Here is a 21,729-nt window from a genome sequence, read left to right as displayed (position 1 = left end):
TGTCATGTAAATACAAAGGTATTATTGATAAATCCCCTTTTCTGATTTGGACCTCAGGCCCTCTATCCTTTACAGCCCGTCTTCCTTAAATTGCTACATTGGTTTAATGAAGCATAGCGCTGAGTTTGTCTACATAGACTTCTGGTAGTTTCTGTTTCTATTCCCCTTGGCATTTTTTCAGATGTACCTGAATGAATTTCAGGATTAAATAAACCAAAATTTTCTCTCCATCCTCAGTGCATTAGTTACTAATCTTATCATCTTGGTTTGATAACCTCATGACTACTGACAGCTGCTTACAACAGACCAGTATTCCACTTGGAGGTAATCGTATAAGTGTTGTGTGTGTATGATGCATACATCAAGGAAACTAGATGTAAAAGCTATATAACCTTCAGTTCAGCCTTCACGTGCTGAAGCAGTATTCTGCAGGAAAAACCACAGCTAGTTTAAAACGACGTCCCATTTCGGTCTTCCTTAACTTCAGCGTGGAACATTCATTTGGCCTTTCAAATTAATTGCTGATGAGGTCTGAAGGTATTTAATTTATCTGGCTCTGTGCCTCCTCATCTGTAGAAGTCAAGAATGAAAGCTCTGCATTCCTGCATTAGGTATTGGGCATTTGAAGATTGAATCTGTTATGTAACTGTTGGGATTTAGAAGTGTGATTTGATGGGCTCCTAGGTAAGAAGGAGGATTAGTTCATGATGCTGCTGGAAACATAATTCAAGATTTCTTTCCAAAGATGCACTATTAAACCAAGCAATCTCTACCAAGAGAGAAACTATCAGGGAAACTCCTTTGATATATTCACAAAGAATTCTTCTTCTCAAGATACTATGACTCACAAATCACTGTTGCAAGCAGCTTCCCTCCCCCCCAAAGATCAGTGTGTTTGTTATCATCTTGCAGCATCTCCTGAAATATATTATACTACATAAAATTAATACAGGTGCCTTTCTTTTATTATTATGACTTACAATTGATCCTATTTTATTTATAGCATATGAAAGTAAAATGCTATGGACTGTGTCCTATCTGTAATTACTTCCAAAGGCTTTTTATCAGTGCAAAGAACCAAGCTGTTAGAGAAGCTGTGAGTGCAATTCCATCAGAGAAAATAATAATCACTATCTTTTCCATCCTAAACCTAACTTTTGCATCATATCCTTCTTGCTGTAAATTGAGATGACACAGATGAGCTGAAAGATGGTCAGAGCAGATGCCACAGTTTTCTGACTTCCAGAAACAAATGTTCACCTGAAAAATTGTCCACAGATTTAAACTGAAATTACCATGTAGAAAAAAGGTAAGAAACTTGCAGTGATGCTTAAGAGGGGAAATCTCAAGATGCTGAAACAAGAAAATAAAACATGCTTTTTTCCTTAGTGTCCACTTGTTTTCTTACAGTTAGTTTTATCTTAGACTTTTATGCAAGTTCATGTATTTTTGCTTTCTTCAATGTATTACTCTTGCATTCTCTAAGAAGTTTTTCTTATTCACTTTTATCTTGTACAACCTATAACTGAGAAATTAACTGTAGAGATATCCCTGTAGTCACACTACTGGATTGACACTGTTCTGGATTTCTTACCAATATCAGATTCACCAAGATCCATAGACTCAAGATACACACTCCTATGGATGTTATTGTTCCTGTAAGACAGCTTCTACAAGAATAGGGTTTAGATTCAATTTTGGGATGGAGCTACTATCACGAACTAGAAGGAAGATGGGCTGGATGAAGGAGGAGAGCAATGCAATTTTTTCCCTTTTTTTCCAGTCAGAAAGAGATAATCTTTTGTGCTTCCAGTCAAGAGATTTAGAGTGAGTTTCACATAGTCACCATGATGTTTGTTTTAGTTTTTATATCCACTGAAATTTATAGGGCAGTCACAATAATAAAAAATAAGTAGGAATTTGCAAAGTGGAATGACAGTTTTGATGTCGACATTGTCAAGTAAATAGCAAGTTAAAGTCCTCTTGCAGTGAATCTCAACCAAAACAAGGTTTATCTTTCTGCAGATGCTGAGAATACAAGTACCAAGTAGCTTCTCAAAGCAGATAATTTTGATCTGATATATATTTAAGATTAAGAACTCTAAGTTTGAAATTCCTGTGTGAGAATAAACAGAAGTAATACCTCCTGCATTAAACAGCTTTGTCAAATAAATAAAGTGGATCCTCTCCTCTGTTACCAACACAAACACTTATATAAGCAGAAAGCCTGTTTTATGTTTTACTTTTCAGAGAAGTAACAGGACATATATGCAATTATGGGGCAATGTCTGCTCTTTCAACAAAAGTTAGTCCCACTAAGCACACACTTCACACTAGTACGACTACCCAAATACTCGAAAGCTTCAAATAGTAAGCATTTGATAATGCTCCATGTGTGAAGCATACATCTCCATTTTATGGTATCTTGTGCTAAGTAGTTCAAAGCACTTGATAACATTCAGCTGGAAGAAATTTTTTATACTGGTGTTTATTTCTTCTCTAGAATCTCCTTAAAACAACATGCATATGAAAATAGTATGCTTTGTCTCTGTCCTTTTCTGCCCTTTGCTTACTAAGAATTAGGTAATGGATCCTAATTTATCATGACTTAAGACTATGAAGTAAAATAAAGAATCTACTTAATGGCACAAAATAGATCTGCATGTGATGTCACTATTCCTTTTCTTCTGTATCAGTGTCTTTGACAATGCAAATAAATCAGTTTCACTTCTACCTTTGGTAACTGGCAAGTTATCTTGTCAATAGCAGAAGAATCCCCAGAGTGAATTATGTTTAGAGTCATTCTTTTGTTCTTTAAATAATAATAAAAAAAATAATAATAAAAAAAAGCAGAGTTTTTTTTTTTTTTTTTTTTTTTTTTTTTTAAACAGGAAAAAAAAATACAAAAGAACAAAGTGAAGTTTTACATTTACATTTAGCAAAGTTTATAGATCTTTCACCACCATGAATAAAAATTTTTTCAACTGCATCCCTCAGTGCTCATGGTGCTATTGAGGAGTATGAATAATTGTTTTGACTGTTTTATCTGACATGAATGCATGAATGCTGCTTCCTTATTTCCTTACAAGACACCTTTGGGATATTATTATCCTACTCTTCTTCTAAAATATAGTAAATCAGCCTATTAAGCGAAAGTCCTTTGAGAAGTAAAGGACTGTGCATTCAGATGAAGAAAAGCTGGCTACGTTTATAACAGTAGGGGGCTAAACTTCTCATACAGTGGACATCTTTATTCCTGCTTTGAAAACATAAGATGCCTTCAGTTCTATCTGAGTAAAAATGATCACCTTGCCTTACATCATTTGGGGAAAGGAAGAACTGCATTTAGAAAGATTGTTTAAAAAACAATCTTGACTATGTTGTCAGCACCACTGGATTTCCATTTCATATTTTATCTGTTTACTGACCTAATTACGAAGTTAGCATGCTGAACTCAATGTATTTTATGCAGTTCAAGCTGTGGGTGCAAATGGGGTTATTTGATTTCAACAGTTATTCAGTTTACCATGGAATATATCAAAATATGACTCTGTAGGTCTCCATCTGTACTTATCTGCTCTAACTCAGACTACAATGGGTTAGCAGAACCTGAAGTACATCACTCTTTTTCCCTTCAGAATGTAAGCATGGTATTAAATGAGTATCCCCCCGACATGAACGGGTTAAATCTAATTCCACTGCACATGTAGAAGGTTTTGAAATACACATACTGAAATCTAGATTAAAAAAAGGCATGCAATTGTATTTTCAACAAAATCAAGAAACAGAGGTATATGTTGGAAAACTAAGGTGGCAGGACAGAGGGTGGAGGTAATTATCATAAAGTTAAAAACAGACTTCTCCCCAGGGCTACTCTGAACGCTTCAGTTAACAGGATAAAGAAGTAAAAACATCCTTTTTTCCCTGTATATAAAATTCAGTCAGTTCTTAAACTGTTCTAAGAACTGTTTGTAGATAAAGCATAGTAGATAAAGGTAGGTGGGAAGAAACCTGAAGGAAAGTGATAAAATGATAACATTTGGAAGTCACAAGGGAAGAATAGAGAACAATAAAACAATGTACTTCAAGAAACTCAGTGCAGATCTGAATCTCTTCAGACAGTGAGAGCTGAACAATGAATAATATGTGGGCAACAGAATTTTTATGCTTGGTGTTCTTCCTTCTAAGTTTAAATTGACTTATCCTGTTGAAATTTCCATGACTTGGAGCAGGCTGAAGCAACTGCAGATTCCAAACAGTAATCTTTTATAATTCATGCAAGACAATCACACATCAGAAAACAAAGAAAAGTATGTCTTTCAACAGGATAAATGAACATCTTGGGATAAAGACAGCAGCTTACTAAGAGTTTCCTGAGATACTTGAATGAATAATTCAAGACAGTATTTGTAAGCATTGAAATTTTAGTAGGGATATTAACAACTAACAAACATTTGTTAAATGTACATTGAGTGACATCTACTTGCATAGTTTATTTAAGAACATAATAGGCTTTTAAGAGTAATAGAGAACACTTGAAATCACATAGCTAGACTTCAGTAATAGTTCTGACCCGTTAGATGGCTCTCAGAAAGTCTAGAGAACAATGCGCAAGAAATAAAAGCAGTTGTACAAGTGCAGAACTTCCTGCAAAAATCAGCTGCTCAGTAAGTGATGAAGAGTTAAACCAAATACCAATGAGTTAATACCTAATACCAAAGCCAGCAGGGCAAAGGCCTCACTAGCTAGCATCACAACACCCAAGCAGAACAGAACCAGGGAAAACAGCCAGGTGCAACTGGAAGTATGGATCAACAGACACATCCATGGTGTAGGCCAAGCCAGAAAACCAAATCACAGGTTACATTCAGAGAGAGTAACCAGTATCAGATGCAGCCCGGCAATCACAATACAGATTCAGACTGATAAAGCAAGACCAAAAAAATAACACCATGAATCAAGAACAGAAGAATCTTCAGATAAACCCAGCTATACGTTAGCAGGAGCCAGCATAGATCCCCATGGCCTATAGGCATGAGGGAATGCTGGGGATGCCCCAGGAGAAGCTTCTCTCCCTTATTATTTCTATCCTTATAGATTATTTGTGTCTTCAGAGGCCCTGACAGTTGTAGCAACTTTATGTCAAAATAGTAGTAATGTGTGGACATAGTCTATCTTGTACAGTATGTGATACCTGAATGACTGAGAAAGTCCTTAATTCTATTTGTTGATAGTACTGCATGATGATTAAAATTTTGAATGAGAATTTAATATTTTCCTGATATACTGGAGGAACGGCTTGAAATAGCAGAATGTAATTTAACAATACCAAGTGAAAATTGTTACATTTCTGCGTCGAATCTAAGATAGCAATACTCAACTCTTGCTAAAATCGATGGAGAAAGGAAATCATTAAGGGACAATGCATAGTACAACAAAGTACACTGCCACACAGTGTAATGAAGAGATATCTCTATGAGCCACGTGTCTTAGCAGCACTAACTCTTTGGTGCTAGCTAATGTAATGGCTATTTAGTATAGCAAGGTGTTCTCGTGACATTTAGAGGTGTGTGTTAAAAATAAGTCAGATAATTTACAACCAGCTAGTAAACACAGATCTGCATTTCAAAAGTCTATTGGTTAGTGACTGTAACTAACAGAAAAAAAATATTCTAGACTGTAATAATTTTAGCTTCTTTTCTGTTTCTGCCCCTGCCCCCTGAAATATTCTTTTGGACAAAATTACTTTGAGGCCAATGCTACCCCTCGTTTCCCTCTACCTCTGCATCAGTGCTCTATTTTGAAAGAGCACAGCTCATCACCCTTGTACTTGACACTTTCAGCTTCAATGAGCACAGTTGGAGAATACTGTAAGAGAAAATGGCACACTGTCTGGACCATGCAAGGGATTTTGGCTCTTAATTCACATTGCTATACAGTGCATTTAAAAAAAAAGTCAGCAATGATTTGCTTAGGAATCTTTTTGCCATAATATTACTTCTATTTTACTCATTCTCAAAGTCAGCCTAATTCAGACACTCAAATATACAAGGTACATAAAAACAATGATAAATATATCAACACATGTTATAAACACCACTTGATGTTCTAATAAACCAAGTAAAACCTATACTTAATACTTGAAAGCTGCTCTGAAAGTAATGCCTCCTATTTTATTATGTTGGTCCATGATGTCAGAGGCAGATGTTGGTGGTATGGCAGTAGTGGCTGAACCTTCCCATCAATATCCCATTGCATGTTGTTGCCATGTAACAGATGACAGCAGAAGGGCAGTCTAACAAAATGGCGTCTGACTTGGAAGTGTGTCTGAAGTAAAGGTGTGGGATTTAATTCCTCAGTATGGAAAAAGTGGCACCCATTGACATTCACTGATGTTTGCTGAATGTTGATGGAGACGAAAAAGCAGGTGTGAGCACAGTGAGACATTAGGTGGTGCATTTCAGCAGTGGCAACACCAACAGCGTGTCACCTCAGCTGGTGCAGATTTTTCCTGAGTGCATCATGCAGGCTCTTGTTCATCACTGGTGAAAAGGTATAGCTAATGATTGTGCCTAGGTTAAAAAGTTTTTTTGTACCTGAAAATTTGCTCTATCAAATAGTGTTATTGTGCTCTTTGGAACTATTTTAGTTTCCATGGAATTAATCAGGATGCATTACTTTCAAAGAGAAACTAAGTTGAGGAGAATGACTCATTTATTCCCATAGGTGTAAGTTAAGCAACTGTCACGAATTTAACATCAATTTATAGCAATTACTGGCCTGGCATTATATGCTAACTCTACCTGGCTTCCAATTCAAATCAAAGAACACTCTGATGTCATGCGTTTTATTAAAAAATATTTATAACTACACAGTACTCTGAGGTCTAGAAACAGATTCATACCTTGGGGAAAGAAGCAAACAAAATTCTACTGGAAAAGCAAAACTACTGTTTAATGCTCAAAGCCTCAGTGGTCTTATATTTGTAATTAACCCAGCAATCACAAAATCCTCATACTAAAGGCTAAACATATCTCAAAGACTCTTTCTTTCAGGACAAAACAATGCTACTGAAATGCTGAGTTCTGAATGTTCTTCAGGTCCTTGTTGAAAGCCAAGACAGCTCTGATTTACATCTGAAGAAACTACTAAGAACATAAGATTCACTATCATTTCAAAGCCTACTCCTGCTTTTTGATTTCTTAGTTTCAGACCTGAGCTCAAGGCACTGAGATCATTGAGCAGAAGGCTGCTGGCCACTCTGCGATGCCAGTGGAGTCAACGGGAGACAGATTTACTCAGAAAACCAGCAATTTGTGTCTCAAGTTCTCATCCATAGTCAAAAACTGACTCTGTAAGACAGACTCATTTTCTGTTTTAACTCTCCAATAAAAACAATCTTCCTGGTTTCTAAATTTGTTTTTTTACATGAAGTAGACTTTTCTGCCTACTGCATGTAAGCGTGAACTTCCTGGAGAAACTTTATAAGCAAGCTCGCAGAACTTGTATGGGAACCATAACATTAGAATTCCATAGCTAATTTTTCTACCTTTTGGAGAGAAAAAAAAAAAAAAAAAAAAAAGTAACACCAGCAAATGATATCTGGGGAGTAGAATAGCTAAATGTTATGGGATATTATATATCTGTATGCATCCTCATTAAACTATCAATGTAGAACTCGAGTGTTCCTCTCTATTATTTCCTTTAGAGTCTTTTCACTTATTACTAAAATGAAGGTGTTTGAAAGGCCAAAGAGATACAATAGTGCCCTTTCCTTTTGCCACTCTTAGAGTTCCTTCCCCTCCCCTCGAGATTTCCCTTTCAGTTACATTTATTTCAAAGAATTTTAACATCAAGGACAATGTGGTACTCAGTTATTTGACTGAGGTAGACAAAGGGTAGGCTTCATGCACCGTTGCATATTAAGCAAAAGAGCAGGAACACTATTTTCCAAGTCCTAGATAGAACTGAATTTAAACAAACTCTAATAGTTAACCAATTTCAGAGCAAATGAGATGTTACACACTGAAGCTGTTGTTGATGATGGTGCACTGCTTGTGATTGGATCTCCCTCAGTGCTTGCAATTGCTTTTAATGCAGTCTTAGAAACATTTTCAAGAATCGCTTTACCTGGCCCTAGCAGAGGAAAGAGAAATGAAAAGAAAGTCTGCAACATCAGAACAAGTCTTTCTGGAATTGAGTTCACTCTGAAACTTGGCTACTACATTTAACAGAACAGGATGAGCTCAACTGTTCTTTTTGTTTGTTTGTTTGTTTTTTCTTTATGCAAATTATTTCTGTCAGGTAATAAAGTAAACAGAGAGAAAATGCTGAGACTGCAGCACAGACTGCAATACTGTTGGTAAGCTCTGCTTACCATCTCTGAACGAGATGCAATCTCCTTTCCTTTTTGTATTGATGAAAGCTAAGAGATGTTTTTGTGTTTCAGACCAAACAGGGAGATCTACACAACTTAAAATATTCTTAAAATGTGCTTCACCTCTTGTCAACCTCAAGAACGTGGGGTTTTTTTTGTTTGTTTGTTGTTTTTTTTTTTTGCAAATGTTCCCTTGGTTACTCAGTGACTACCAGAGGCGATCTATTCAGCATTAGTCAAGGCTGTAGGAAGAACCCTCCAAAAGTATTTCGCACTCTGCCATCAACTTCCTTATTGTCTACAAGTGAACCACTTCAGGCATGGCTGCAGTGTACAGTCAAGTACAGCATGGAGATTCCAAGCTGATACATTTGCAAGGCATTACTTAAGAAGGAACAGAAAATCATGAGATCTGAAAGCAATCTGGCCACATCTGACACCACTGTGCCAGACCTTGTAAGTTCATTCTTATATCATTACAGTTCATTTGCTCAAAGGCTGTGCTGAGATTGTTCTGTTTCTGGTTCTGAAGCAACTATGAACACTATTACCCCAAGGAGGTATGTTTCACACTTCACTGCACAGTGCAGACATGCCAGTAGTCTACCTCAGCCTTGAAATCCTACCTGTAATTCTACCTGTAAAGTAGGGACAATGATTTGACCTATAAAATATAAAGATGTAGAAAGTAATGCATTTTGACAGTTTCCCTACAGTTCAGTATAGTGATGAGGGCCAGATGAATAATGCAGATGTTTGAGCATTGTTGCAAGACTGCAAAGAGTCCTTAAATTTGATTCCTCAGAGTCAGTGGATACTTTTGAAAACACCACTGACTTCGCCAAGTTCTAAGGTGATTGTAAGGCCAGTACTGATGTTAGGACCTGGAGGGCACTCAGAAACATTAACAGCCCTGAGCAGCCTCACTTGTGAAATTCTCCCTCCCCAATTCCTCCACAGTCAATAGGCTCAGGGGCTTCAGGCCTGGAAATTCAGTCCTTCTCTGATCTGTGCTGCAGAGATGCTGGTTCTCAGCATTAACATCACAGCATTATCTCATGCAGACTTTGTTGGGACCGCTCAGATGAGGCAAGGTCTCATTCTTTTGCCATGCCTGAGGTTGTCGCATAGTCCTGACTCAGCCCCTTCAGGTGTGTGTGTGTGGCAGGGAACTCCTTGGCTGCTCCTCTCCCACTCCTCTTCATGGGCTGCTAGCCTTTGTTGCTCCCTGACAACTAGAACTAGATTCAAGAAAGCCTGGCCCTCCTGCTTGACATTTTTATCAGAACACATCCTACTCTCTTCAAACATCACGTGCAGCTACTGCAAAACTAGTCAGTTGGTTACTTCCATCCAGTTTCAAGCAGTAGACTTATGCTGTCTCTCTGGACTCAGGATGGTTGAGAAACAAGGTGGCACCAATGACACTGAAAGGCAAGACACAGAAAGCTTCAGTCACCCAAGTCTTGTTGGCACTGAATTAGAAATTACAGTTATTCATGTTCTCAACGTTATAAAAAGCCAGGGTTTTTCCTTCATGCAGCTAGAAAGGTGAGGAAATTGATAGTCTGACCATGTGGTAAAGAAGACAGAAACAGCCTCCAGCCCTTGGGGAAATTAATTCTTGGAGACTGAAAACCTCAAATTACCCAAAGGAGAATATTGTTTAGCATTGTACTGTGAATCACTAACAGGTAACTCTACCCCTATATGTTTCTCTTAGATGCAATATATATCTTTTAATCATTTTCTGTTTATCATAAAACTACCAATGATAGCAGCTTGAAATCTCAGACTGAGACTGTCTAAATTTTTTTGCATTGCTCTTCAGACTTCTTTAAAACAGTGTTTGATTTTCTTTGGACTCAATCTGCCTGAATTTCAAATCAATCAAGAGGTACAATGTTGTGTTCACCCATTTACTCTTTTAGTTACAGGCAGGGGAAGATGACTCCAGTGGGGAGTTGCAAAATTACATTTGTTTACTAACTTTTTACCCATACCACAGATATGACTTCTCCTAGTGATTATTCCTCCTATTTTAGGAGAATCACACCTATCTGTGTGCACATAAATCTTAGCTAATTGGAAAATTTATGTCCAGTGAAGATATTTGCATCTGTCTGCTTGTATAGAAACAGCTCCTTGACAGGTTCTACAAACTATCAGTCTGGGTCAAGTTAAACTGTAATAATTGCTTCACTGACTTTAAAAGGAACATACTCTGATGATGTTACTACTGCAGCAATTTGGTGTAAACCCATCACCATAAAATCCTGATTCCTTCTGTTATATCTATCTCTACATGTGCTCTCATCTGCTTTGTCACTAAAAATAGAATATTGCATATATCTACTGCAAAGATAACTCTTAGCATCAAATATCTCTTTTTCTCCATCTGGTGTTTTAACTCAATTAAAAAATTAGAATGCGAGTGACTGATGTAGATATAATAATTAGACCTACTTTCCTCTTCTGAAAGGACTCAGTTTGCAACAAAAGAGCATGCACTTTAAAAGTGTAATGAAGACGTTAGCTAGATGATCCTTACTACATCTCTACATGGTAGCAATTTCTCTCTGCTTACTCATTTTTCACAGTAAGAGAGATACTTAATTTTTGTCATCTCATGGCCTTGCACAAGATGAGGATAAGTGATATCTTTTGTGGAGTGGCATGTTTATGCCTTGTAGCTTTGTGCTTTTCATGCTAAAGTTAAAGGCCAGCTTTCTAGGATGGGGTCAGCGGCACTAAGATACAAAGTTGACTCAGAGACATGTAATATTCACAATTCCAAGAGTTCTCCTTTGTTTCTGTATAGAGTTGTTTCTGCTGTATGTTGTTTCTCCTTTGGTATTCCCCTGCTTTGGTTATCTCTGTACTTCTTAAGTTACAGATCCTGGATCGCTTTAAAATGGAAAAGCCCTAAGCAGTGTTCAGAAATGTTCTCTCTTATATTCTTTACTGGAATGGTCATTGTGAGATTGCTGCCTTTGAAGAAGAGTTAGGTAAGACATCCTTCAAATGAGGAGACAACTTACTGAAGATCTGTAAGGCATATGCAACTTTGAACATACATAAAATAAGGAAGACAATTGCTTTGGGAAGACAATTGAAGAAGTAAGCTGGTATACCTTTAGTCCTTCTCAGAGGAGAACTTCTAGCTTGGCTTTTAGTCTCCCCTGAAACAATCCATCCTAGGATATCAACACAAAGGAGAATGAAAAAGAAAAAAAAGCTTTCCTTGTTCCTTTAATAAGCTACGTGCAGAAAACTGAAATACTGCCAGGGATGTGATTCACACTAGAACATCCTTTCAGCCTTCTCTGCAATGCTCCAGTCCTTGTCAATGTCTGGTTTCTCTGTCAGACAGATTTAGTGCAGTGAACTTAAAAGTCCTGGTGAAGAGACTAGACATAAACCTTCCGGTTTGTTGCACAATGGAATTACTCTGTTGTAAACGAGCAATGAATAAATGTACAAAAGAAAAACATCACTTTTTGTGGGTTCATATACTATACAATAAAAATATATAGTTCCCCAGTTATAGAATCAATCAAAGTTTTTCAGCCATCCCATATTTTTTACATGCCTTCACAACTGTGAGCAGCTGCGTCTACATATGTTCCTTGATTTTATGCCCACATTACAATGGCATCAAAGCACTCCTAACTGTGCAGGCACATTTTTTATCCACCCCCAGCCTTCTGTTGCTGGGACAGTAAATGCATTTGATGGAAGAGGAACAGGGGCATAAGGATAGTGTAGAGTTTGTGAATCAAAGACTCTAATGGAAGTTGGGAGGAATAAATCATATTTCCTACCAAACTATGGCACAGTATCCTGTATTTAGCATTCAGTCAAACGTACTCAACTTGGCAGGTCTGTTTTATGAAAAGGCTTGTTTATCTTTCATGATGGAATAAAATTTTATATAATTACTTTGGTACCAAGATCTTTTAAATTTATTTTTTATAAATGATGGCAACATTTCTCATAGGTGAAGCACAGAAGAATATATAGTAACTGATCCTATTTAATTTGTCAACATCAATCTTCTAAGAGAACAGGGCATATGCCATGCTGTACCTGAAGCAAGTTTCTGAAAAAGGGAGGCCTTAATTTAGGAAAATAATTGAGTATTCATCTAATGTATTATACAAAAGCCAGCTACAATTTTAATCCAGTTGTAATTAATTCTTCGCATGTTTTAAAATCTGTCATTTTTAGACTTTGGAGAAAATTCCCACATTAATACTTCTGGACAATTATAAGTACTAAACACAACTGGCTTTTCAGTCTGCATGATGAACTCCATTTGGAGTTGAAGGACTTTTCTGCTTGCATGCATGATGGCAAACTTCAGGCTTTGTCTAGTCTCATTTTAAACAACTGATGTACTGAGGTTCTACAATCTCCTCCTGAAAATAGCCAGCCACAAACCAATAAACACCTTCGGTAGGAAATACTTCCCAAGTCCAGCCATAACCATAGCTCTCATTCATTGAGAAGGCCAAAGAAGAGAAGAGAAGTTTGTGTATCTTTAAGCATCAGATAAGGAGAAAACTTTTTTGCACTCTTAAAGTTCTTGTGTATCTCTGCACAGAGGGGCAGAAGCAAGAAGTGTATATTCCACCAATGAATATGCTCAGCCCACAGCATTACTTGTGTGCATACAAACATGTTCTTCAAGTCAAACAAACAGCTTTTAGCAAGCTTATCTAGACATAAAGGCAAATCATAGAATTATAGAATTGCTTGGTGCGGAAGAGTCCCCAAGAATCATCAAGTTCCAACATCCTTGCCACAGGCAGGGCCACCAATCTCCAGATCTGGTTCTAGACCAGTCTAGAATGAATTGGAGTAGCTTATATCTCACTAGAAACAAGTTAGCACAGAGCACTGACTGTAATTGAAGCTGCTGTAAGCCAAGAAATCTCAGCACGAGTCCATAATATTGGTTCTCTGAAAGAGTATATTTTTGTCTCTCAACTGAATTCATCCACCCATTACAGAATCCATTTTTAAGGCATTAATGATGCATACACATTCAGATGTCTTTGCCAGTCTTCACTGTGTGTTTATCATAAAAGGAGTTAGAAATAAAAGGAACTAAGGGAAGGAAAAGAAGTGGCAGTACAAGAATCCTATTTAAGTTACTGCTATCAAATCTCATCTCACAAGCTAAATAGTACAGTAATTAGGCAGTATTTACAATGCAATAAAGATAAAGCTAATTACTAGCAATGTGAACTAGATGAGGCTCTTTCTCAGGGAAAGTATTCAAGGATCAGCCCAGAGCAGTAAATCCTTCAACAACCTCATTTGTCAATTATCTTCATAATCTTATTTCTTATAATGATTATCTAATTTATTACTACCAAACAGGACAAATCAGGAGGTAAAACAACTAAGGCAATCAAGTGAGCTGGAGTTTGTCAGCCAAACTGTACGCAGGATTCAGGTGAGCAAGAAGATGCCATGGCAGTTGATACCAGGGGCAGAAAATCTCAGAAGAAAAAGGCTGCATATTGGACAGGACTGTGAGTAGTTATTATGCATTAAAAATTCATGGAGTTCTTTTCCTCAGAAGGTCTTCCTACTAAATATCATGGATTTTCCAGCCACATTTAAATATTTTAAAGGCTTTCAGAAGAGACTGATAAGCTAGATGATTCTACTAAGCCAACTGATAAAAACTAGCTTAAGTATATAATCACTTGTTCTAAAATTAAACACAGAACATTGATTTTTAAAAGCCACACCAATTAAAGTCAGAGTATACAGGTTGTAACACTATAACATTATGGAAAGTACAGCAATGATAGCAGGGTGACAAAGCCTTTGGCTGAAGAAATGAGGACAAGGCCAAACGCAGCAGCCATGGATGCAGGGACAGAGGAAAAAAATTTGCTTACCTTTGGAAGGCTTCAGGTATGCAGGAATCTCTTTCCAGCAAGACACCTTTGTCTCTACTGCCAACTCTTACATGAGATCTGTGAAGGGGTAGATCCTGGCTTCACCTGTTCTGGTCACGCAGGTGTACTTCATGCACCTGAGCTCCCCTGGACTGGCCCTGCCCTCCCACCAGGTGCTCAATCACTGGTTCAGGCTGTGACTTAGCTTTTTTGCTACACAGGTGTTTCTGTGCTCTCTAGAGCAGTCTTTGGCTGTGAGCAAGGAATAATCTTGTGGTATGCTGATTTTTCTGGTATACTGGATTCTCAAAAGTAATTAAACAAGTTTCTTAATGATATCTTCTTAAATTAACCAGACACAGGTAAAATCAAAGATCATCACACAGTTAATTTGATTAAGCAGCAGAAAATAATGGGAAGGAATGGCCAGTGTTGCCAGTGGAAGGAGGTCAACCAATAAAGTCTTTGTCACGCCTTACATTCTTCAGCATAAATCTACCTTGAGAGAAGGCAAGTTCTGTTTCAGAAAGCTTTTGACTCTGTATTGTGCAACACAGAGTTGCCTGACCCAAATCTAACTAAACTAAATTGTAGATAGAGAATATTACAGTCCCATACAAATGTTAGCTTCAATTCTAAAAGTAGTTTAAGTGCATTAATGTAGTATTGCAAGTAGACCAAGCAGTTCTGCTTTTCAACTGAATATTACTCGTCAAAGTGCATTGCCATGGCATTCTATATAGCTGTAGATGGTGGTCTCTGCTGGCCACAGAATTCCTGTACCAATTTCCTCTACATGTGACTCAGACAGGACTTGGGAGAAGACAAGGCAAAGGAAACTTAAGACCCACAAATCTGAAGTTACACTTAAATCTCTACAAAATTTTAAAATGAAAAAGGAAACATGGAGCAGGTTAGGAAAAGGACTAGAAAGTATCCAAGAAATACCTCTGATAACTAGGTTTTGATTCATAGACATCAATCTCCTGAGCCAACCATGGACCTTATCAGTAACTGCCCCTCCACCCCAGACATGTGCTGTAGCTGTTAGTCACACACCTGAGGAAAGCTTGCTGGTGGCAAAAAAAAAGCCTGCAAATGAGAGCTTGAGTGATACCTACTGGCCAGAGATAGCAGTTGGCTAGTGCCTGAAGAAGAGGTAAGAGTGGAAAAAGAAATTGAATTAAAATCATTATTAGCAGTCTTGGAATGGAATGACTGAATCTTTTCCTGAGCTGTGAATACATACTGAGACAATAAAATATGTTTTCTAGGGATGATATAGCAGAAATGAATTACCAGCAGTGATGGCTATTTCATTTTTTCCCACTTTCTCAGCCCTGTAACATTATTACCCTTTTGCACTGTCAGATATTAAAATTATATTAATGATCAGGAACTCTATTAAGCTGTCTGAAAATGAAATAATATGATAGCGCATTTGAAGGTTACAGACAGGCCTTGGGTGTAATTCACTAAGCTCTAATCTACCTGCTTGGTACCCTACCAGATGAAGCAGGAAGCTTTGTTTTTGGGACACAAATTACTAGTAAGATATATGCTCCTCCACCCCCAAACATACACCAAGCAATACTCTTAACAAGTTGACAACTGGAATAAGGCAGTCATCCAATAACAAACCAGCCTAACAGACAGTTTTCTTCACTGCATCATCACAGGCTTCCTTAGTATAGCTATGAGGAAAAGTACATTGCCCCTATTACAAGCAAAGACTCTCAGCAAGAATCAGAGATACAGCCTTTTGACACAGTCAAATAGTTACAAGGAGTACCCTAGGTGACTCTGATTTCAGTAGTGACAGAATCCCTTGACAAAGGAATTCTTCTACCAGTGAGAACAAGACTAGCAGCCATTTCTCACTCTTCGTTCCATAGAAGATATTTCTTTGTCACTTCTTAGGACATCTTATGCTTTTTATGCTTAATCTTTTCTAAAGCTCAAGCGAAGCCTTAATCCAGAGTCAAAAGAAATTACTGCTCAAATCAGGCTCTCTTGGAAAGGCTGAACTGTGATAGGTGTGTCATAAATCATATAGAAAGGTGGGGCTCAAATCCTTTCTGAAATTTTATTATCTAATTTTGTCATCTCTGAAATGAAGAATGTCTTATCTGAAAGGCAATAAAATGAAGGAAACCCTATAAAAGGATGTTCATAATGTAACTGATTAAAGTGTTTTTCCAGAGTTCAAGTTTTTGTTAAAAGGGATAATTCACTTGGTATTTGGTTGGGAGGGCATAATAGAAGGAGAAAGTAGGGAAGGAAGAAAACTACTGTAATATTTGCTGAGAAATATCTTCAGATTTTCTGTGCTTCTACTTCTTCAATCAACAAAAACCTTCATTCTACTTTCAGACCCTTATTAGGTCTCAGTGTTGCACAAGATCACAATTCTCACAGATGATTACTGTAGATTAGCTTAGATAATTATGTGATGCTTTCAAAATAACAAAGTGACAGGAATACTCATTATCATCTTGTTTTTATAATGGAGGTATAAATATTTGAAATCCTTTGCTCTGCAATGAAGTCAACCCCAGAGGAAGGACAGGATGCATGAGGTTTACTGCAGAGAGAAAGGGAACTACTGAGAGAAAAGAAACTTTTATATAAATTGTCAGGACTCTCCCTATAATGGATATATACAAATATTGGCAAGAATGATTTCCATGCATGTTATGCTACATACTGTGCACTTATTTGATGTAAATAATCTAGATAAAAGAACATCAACTGTCAAGATTACTTCCAATTGATAAGTCAATGAATGTAATGTAGGAACATTTGAGAACAAAACTGAGAGTCTGGTACTTGAGTAAAATGACTTAGTGTATAATGTGATAATTCCTTGTGTGGAAAAATAACATTTTAATTTCACTTTCCCTTGTTATTCAGAGTGTCATTTGGAGATCTATGTATTCAGCTAAGGTATTCAGCTAATCAGACAAACTCTGCTATAGACAGTATTCAGGCTTCTCTGCATGTGTATTAATATTATTGGCAGTATTGGTACTATATTTTAATTCTATTTACTGGGAGTATTAGTACTATATTTTAATTCTATACATTTTTCTGAGTGAAAGATGGCAGAAAAAAGCTTTTTCAGACTTAAGTGCTACTAGCATTTCCTATGATTGTCAAACCTATCAGTTTTATCAACAATCACTGCCAACTTCCCCAGTTCTCCAGTATAATAGGCTCACGTTGGCTAGCAAAAGTGCAGAAAATTCCAGCAACATACTGCACAAAGTCCTTGATTATTATACAGTTGCTATGGTGAACTTCGCCACCCTCTAATCTGTCTTTCCTTAAAAAAAAAAAAAAGAAAATGTGTTTCAATTCTACCCTGCCCCCCCAAAAACAAACAAACAAACCCCAAACTGCCTTTCCCACTATGGGTTACTTCTGTAAATCTGGAGAAAATGTAAGACAGTTACATATCCTCTGCCAGTAAGAGATTTTAGAATTATGGAGGTGCTACACAGAGATATAGCTTAATATTGTAAAAAATTGCAATTTTTCACATTAATGGGGAAGCAGGCATTTCATTATATGCCATACATGGCAGTTAACCAATGCTAATGACATGGAAAGTTAATATCATAAGGGTCTCCATTGTTCTGTCCTCTCCAGAAAACTTTGAAATCTCTCTGAGATGGAATACAGCGCTTGACAGTTGTGAAATACATTTGCCATCAGTTGGTAACCTCAAAATACTTCTAAAAAATAATCATCCTTCTGAGTAAAGTTTGTATTTTCTAGTTCAAAATGACTGTTTAAAATCCAGATTCTTTAGAACAATTAGAATGGAAAAAACATTATGGTGCTTTTCTCTTTCTTGAATATAATTGAACTAAATCCTGAATTAAATCCTGAACTAAATACTTCAGATTTTATTTGAGCCTTAATTAGGATAAACATCCACTAAATTCTGTGAGAGATTAAAAACAGTTCAGAAAATATTATCTAATTGCATCTGTACAGCCAATAAATAACCTCATAACTATTTGTAATAGATGTAAGAGATATCAGCCTGCGTGTCTGATTTCTACTTCACCTGCTGTGGTAAGCCATGCATCAGCTAAATATGAAAATTATTATTAATATATTAAACAATTCATAGATATAAATAAAACACTCAAACTCATGAAGAAACCATTTGTATTACAGCAGCATTTGTATATTGGCTTTAGGGACAATTTGCCCATCTGGGAGGGGTGATAACAATTCACATCCTTAGGACAGGTGGAGAATTTGGTAATCAGTCACCTTTGGATGAAAATCTGATACTGAATGCATACTTCCCAGCCTGGATTAGAGTCTTGTGAGGGAGCTGCTTACACATCAGAGAGAGGTTTCATGTAACAGTGCACAGAACTCAAGCACGTTAGTCTCACACTGCCACCAGCAAACCAACAGCCAGGAGGTTGGTGCAGTAACAGTGTGGTGCATGCAGGAAGAAAAAGCACCATATACTGAATCTGACCTTAACTAATAGCGATATGCCATCTTTCTGAAAGAGACATATCTCTTTTGCCTTTGAGATGATGGTGCATTGCCATTTTCTGCAAGGATCAGAATAATTGCACTGGCTAATGTATACTCTCCCAAAGTCTCTGGTACATCCAAGATTGTTTTTCCCTATCCAGAACAGTTAATGAACAGACAACACATAACTGCTGCACTGCATCCTTCACTAGCTGCTTTCCCACAGTTCAGCAATGATCCCAACAGCCATTCTTTTTTCTACTTATTCTTTACTTTCAACATACGTGACCATGCAATAGAGAAAAATTTGATCAGTGTCAGATGCCTGTTTTCCCTACACCAAAAGTCTCAACAGTTTTTCCGACTTTCCCACATTTTTTTCAAATAATTTTGTTTCTACAAAATACTTTGTCTTACTGACATGAAATTAAAAAAAAAAAACAAAACAAAACACCAGCTTAAAGCTCTTGTTCCTTTATTAGTCCACTTCAGAGACAGGATTGGGGCTCTGCTGCATAATTTGAGATTCAATCCAAGTATTCAGAAGGCTGGGGCTTTGCCATAAAGACCATGCCAAATGTAAATGGCATTTCATTTCCATGAAATAAAATTTGCAAGCAGGAGTTGTGTCAAATATATATTGCTGTGTTTTCCTTGTGTTAACAGTAAGACAGTGTTAACAGAGCATGATGGGAAAAAAAACAAAATTGCCATTTTCTTTGTCCTGTACATGCTTTGGATAGAAACACTGCATGAAGAGAGGCCTAAATAAAGTAATGTTTTCCCACTGTCCTGAATCTGCAGTATTTTTTAAACATCAAAGAAGTGATAGCAAAAAAGAAGATACAATTATTGCTGCTTCCTCCCAGTCAGTATGCTTGCTCCTTTTCAGCAGTACGTTTCTCTAGTTGGGATCCAGGCAGTGATCTGAATAGAATAAGGTGCTATCGGCTTGGCTATTTGAGCCTTTTTCTGCCTAGAAGCCATGCACAGTTCATCCCAGCAGGAGATTGCGCCTCAGAGATTTTGCAGGTGACACCTGCAAAAAGGCTAAAAACTCAAATGAAACCAGACATGGTGCAGATTCTCCTCTTTTTCTTTGAAAAGCATTCAGGGAGGCATTCACAGCTTTCATTGCCATTTTGCGTCAGCGCACTCATCGTGGCGTCACACGACCTGTAACATCTGTTCCTTCACCAACTAGACTATTTCTTAATGATAAATTAAAAACAATTCTAATTAAACACTATAATGGAGCTATCAATCTGTGTTACTGAGGCAGAACAAGGATGTAATTAGTTATTGATACAAAAAGATTTGCTTAAACTAGTTTGGTTTCCTATTAGCCACTAGAAGCATGTTTGTACAGAACTTGAAAAAACATACTGCTGTATCTCTCTTTTAGGCTAAAGATACACATGGGAGCAGATTATCATAACGTTCCAAGTCATTTGTTTCACATTTTTCCCTATTTGAGATAATATTTGCACATTTAGTAGTGATATTCTTTCTTTTGACTGACCTTACTTTCACCATTCAGATCGTCTATTTAACATATACTATATTCACTTCTTCCTGTATAAGCAGTCTTTTCTATAATTATTTTAAAAGATGAAGGAGAAATCTATAATTCAACATTTACCAATCACTCTTTCCACTATTACCAGAGAAAATCCTGTTTTAAATCCAAAGAAAATCCAGATTAAACAGGAGAATGTGGAGGAAGAACAATGACAGCACATGAAATGTAAGAGAAGGTAGGAAGATTTGTCTGAGTAGGAAATGAAAACATTCGGTGCAGTTGGGAGTTGAATTAGAGTCAATGCATTCTTAGCAAAGCTGTGGCAAGTTTGAAATAATCAAACTCAGAGGTCTTATTAAAAAGCTACAGAAATATTTTTAAAGGAGCTAGTATTACTAAACCAACAACAGTATTTCACTGTCATGACATGGTCTTATATATATTTTTCTTCAGTATTTGCTCTATGGCTTTCTATGATCTTACGGTCAGACCAGTTCCTATAGTTACCCACAAAGCTTACCCACAGTATTTTGCCTGGATTCTGTCTTAAACAAGAAGTATTATGTGTACTCCCTGGCCACTGTACCAGTTCTGAAATTATAAATGTCACAAAACTGCCAAACCTGTACCATTTTTGAATGTGCACCTTCTTCATGCATCTACGGCACTCACATAGATTAGACTGTTTATCAAGGCAACAGGTAGAGATATTCTCCCAAAACTATACTTTGCATAGTTCATATTCTCTGCTGTAGCGTGTCTTTGCAATAAGTTCTGCTTCCAAAGCAGTAGAAATCTGTTCTAATGGAAGATGTAGATATTGCAGTAGTGTAATATTTTCACCTGAGTTACTCTCAGTTTTTTTCTATCATTTTTTTTTCTGCTATTTAATCAAATAAATAAATAAAATATGAGAGTAAACTTGTTGTATTTTGTCCTTCAGTAAATAATAAAAACAGTCATAAAGATGATTTATAATAATAATAATAATAATTCTGTGTTTTGAGGTTTTTGCTTGACTATTTTTATGTGGATTTTATGCAACTTTCAATTTGTTGACCATAAGGAGTCCAATAAAAATTTGGACGTTTAGAAAATAAAATATAAAATTACTTTGGAATAAATGTGGGAAATGGTTTGTAAAATGTAGACAGATTGGATTGTTTTGTTCCAATTTACAGCTCACCTCTGCTGAGATGAACATTGTTCCTTGAAGGAACATGTCCTTGAAAGAAAGGAGAAATATCTCACACCACTATTGTATGGAGTTGTTTAATCTGCTATCAGAGATCAATTCCCTTTTCTTGAATACAACATGGAAGGCTATTAAAAAACATCTCTTCCATCAACATAAATTTATTCAGTGAAGTCCAAACCAAGCTATTTTCCTCATATTTCTCTCTGTC

The 21,729-nt window shown here is 36.8% G+C and overlaps 1 long non-coding RNA gene across 1 annotated transcript; it reads right to left on the bottom strand.

Annotated features, from left to right (window-relative positions):
* Nucleotides 1-8,435: 8,435 nt before the first annotated feature.
* On the bottom strand, nucleotides 8,436-14,349 carry LOC128086155 (uncharacterized). Its single transcript, XR_008209264.1, has 3 exons — nucleotides 14,296-14,349; nucleotides 11,512-11,574; nucleotides 8,436-9,804 (listed from the first exon to the last, which is right to left on the bottom strand). It is a non-coding gene; the product is annotated as an uncharacterized LOC128086155 (long non-coding RNA).
* Nucleotides 14,350-21,729: the final 7,380 nt, after the last annotated feature.

The sequence above is a fragment of the Tympanuchus pallidicinctus genome, unplaced genomic scaffold (assembly GCF_026119805.1).
Source record: "Tympanuchus pallidicinctus isolate F22 unplaced genomic scaffold, pur_lepc_1.0 scaffold3, whole genome shotgun sequence".
Taxonomy (NCBI): domain Eukaryota; kingdom Metazoa; phylum Chordata; class Aves; order Galliformes; family Phasianidae; genus Tympanuchus; species Tympanuchus pallidicinctus.
The sequence above is the reverse complement of the archived record's forward strand: the minus strand, read 5'-3'. Positions and strand labels throughout refer to the sequence as shown.